We start from the raw sequence: 3,242 nt of genomic DNA, 5'->3' as shown, positions 1-3,242 counted from the left end.
TTTCTTATACCCTAATTCTCTTTTCTCTGGTGGTCACCTGGATTTGAGGTTATTAGTATCATAAATACATGTGTGTTCATTGCCTTGTGCGTTGTGCTTTGTTGTGTTGTATTTTGTGCCTTTAAATCAACACAGCAGAGAGAGAACTACATAACCAAACACCTGGAGAAGAGAGACCATGGGGAGACAAAGAAACAGCCCGCATATGAAAGAAAAAAAAGGCATCACCAGAAAAGGAAGTAAACGAAATGGAGGCAATGGAGACAAGCAACCTGTCAGAGAAAGAATTAAGAGAAATGGTCATAAGGTGGATGAAAAGAATGGAAGAATAATTCAACAATATGTGTAAGAACCAAGAAGAAATGAAAAACTAAGAAGAAATGAAAAATGACATTACTGCTATGAAGAACTCAATAGAAAGCATCAACAGTAGACTAGAAGAAGTGGAGGACCGCATCAGTGAGCTAGAAGACAAGCTATGAAGAAATACCCAAGCAGAGCAACTTCTAGAAAAAAAAATTAAAAAGTAGGAGGAGAGCCTAAGAGAACTTTGGGACAACATGAAACGAAAACAACATCCGCATAATAGGGGTGCCAGAAGGAGAGGAAACTGAGCAAGGAATAGAAAACCTGTTTGAAGAAATAATGACAGAAAACGTCCCTGATATAGAGAAGAAAAAACTCACACAAATCCAAGAAGCTCACAGAATCCCAAACAAAATGAAGCCCAAAAGAACGACGCCAAGGCACATTATAATTAAATTGGCAAACACCAACAACAAAGCAAGAATCTTAAAAGCAACCAGAGAGACAAAGAAAGTTACCTACAAAGGATCCCCCATCAGACTGGCGACTGATTTATCAACAGAAACACATCAGACAAGAAGGGAATGGAATGAAATATACAAAGTCCTGCAAAGGAAGGGTCTGAATCCAAGAATACTGTACCCAGCAAGGCTATCAATCAAAATTGAGGGTGAAATCAGGAGCTTCACAGACAAAAAAGGACTACAGGAGTGTATTAGCACCAAACCAGCAATGCAAGAAATGCTAAAGGGTCTCTGTAAAAAGAAAAAATAGAAAACGAAGAAGGAACACAGGGGCAAAGAATAAAAATTGCGACAAACAAGGATCTATCAATAATAACTTTAAATGTAAATGGATTAAATGCCCCAATCAAAAGACATAGGGTAACTGAGTGGATAAGAAAACATGACCCATATGTCTGCTGTCTACAGGAAACCCACCTCAGAAAAACAGACGCACACAGACTGATGGTGAAGTGAATGGAAATGAAAAAAAAGCTGGGGTAGCAATACTTATATCTAACAAATTACATCCCAAAGTGAAGGACATAAAAAGAAATAAGGAAGGCCACTTCATAATAATAAAGGGAGCAATCCAACAAGAAGAAATAACTCTGGTAAACATATACGCACCCAATATAGGAGCACCCAAATACATAAGAAAACTTATGGAGGAGATCAAGGGAGAGATTGACAGCAATATAATCATAGTAGGGGACTTTAATACCCCACTATCACAATTGGACAAATCCTCTAAACAAAAAATCAGCAAAGAAACAGCAATCCTAAATGACTCACTAGATCAGATGGAATCAATTGACATCTACAGAACATTTCACCCCAAAGCCACAGAGTATACATTCTTCTCAAGTGCACATGGGTCTTTTTCAAAGATATACCATATATTGTGTCAAAGGCAAAGTCTCTTTAAATTCAAGAAGATAGAAATCATATCAAGCATCTTGTCAAATCACAATGGCATAAAACTAGAAATCAACTATAATAAAAACAATCCAAACAAATCAAACACATGGAGACTAAATAGCATGCTATTAAACAATGACTGGAACACCAGAGAGATCAAAGTAGAAATAAAAAACATCATGGCAACAAACAACAAAGAAAACACAACAATCCAAAACCTATGTAACACAGAGAAAGCATTCTTCAGAGGGAAGTTCATAGCTCTACAAACTTACTGCAAAAAACAAGAAACAATGATAATAAATTACCTAACCTTACAACTGAAAAAGTTAGAAAGAGAGCAACAATAAAAGCCCAGTATAAGCAGAAGGAAGGAAATAATAAAGATCAGAGCGGAGATAAAGGACATAAGAGACCAAAAAAACAATACAAAAGATCAACAAAACCAAGAGCTGGTTCTTTGAAAGGGTAAAGAAGATTGATGAACCTCTAGCCAGGCTCACCAAGAAACAAAGAGAGGGGACCCAAATAAACAAAATCAGAAATGAAAGAGGAGAAATAACAACAGACCCCACAGAAATACAAAGGAATGTTAGAAAATACTATGAACAACTCTACTCCAACAAACTAGACAACCTGGAGGAAATGGACATATTCCTAGAAAAATACAACCTTCCAAAACTCAATCAGGAAGAATCTACAAATCTCAATAGTTCAATAACTATGGAAGAAAATGAAGCACTAATAAAAAAGATTCCAGCAAACAAAAGCCCGGGACCAGATGGCTTCACAGGGGAGTTTTAACAAACATTCAAGGAAGAAATAAAACGTATCCTCCTTAGACTATTCCAACAAATTCAAGAGGAAGAAACACTTCCAAGCTCATTCTATGAAGCCAGCATCACCCTAATACCAAAACCAGATAAAGACAACACTATGAAAGAGAATTACAGGCCAATATCCCTTATGAACATAGATGCCAAAATCGTCAACAAAATCCTAGCAAATCGGATCCAACAGTACATCAGAAAGATCATACACCAGGCCCAAGTAGGATTTATCCCAGGGATGCAAGGATAGTACAATATCTGCAAATCAGTAAACGTAATACATCACATAAACAAAATGAGAGGTAAAAACCACATAGTCATATCAATTGATGCAGAAAAAGCATTTGACAAAATCCAACACCCATTTTTGATAAAAACTCTTATCAAAGTTGGAATAGAAGGATCATGCCTCAACATAATAAAAGCCATATATGACAAACCCACAGCCAACATTATACTCAATGGGAAAAACTAAAACAATTTCCCCTAAGAACAGGAACAAGACAGGGATGCCAACTCTCACCACTCCTGTTCGACATAGTACTGGAAGAATTAGCCATTGCGATTAGACAAGAAGAATAAATAAAAGGCATCCAAATTGGAAATGAAGAAGTAAACTGTCCTTATTTTCAGATGATATGATATTGTACATAAAAAACCTAAAGATCCATCAAAAAACTAT

At 36.4% G+C, this 3,242-nt stretch overlaps 1 protein-coding gene across 1 annotated transcript in view; it reads right to left on the bottom strand.

The window, feature by feature from the left end:
- Positions 1 to 3,242, bottom strand: part of PRRG1 (proline rich and Gla domain 1) — a 166,280-nt gene that overhangs the window by 77,694 nt on the left and 85,344 nt on the right. The window lies entirely within an intron of this gene.

Source organism: Myotis lucifugus, unplaced genomic scaffold (genome assembly GCF_000147115.1).
Source record: "Myotis lucifugus unplaced genomic scaffold, Myoluc2.0 scaffold_13, whole genome shotgun sequence".
Lineage (NCBI taxonomy): Eukaryota > Metazoa > Chordata > Mammalia > Chiroptera > Vespertilionidae > Myotis > Myotis lucifugus.
Note: the sequence above shows the minus strand (reverse complement) of the source record. Positions and strands in the feature narration are given on the sequence as shown.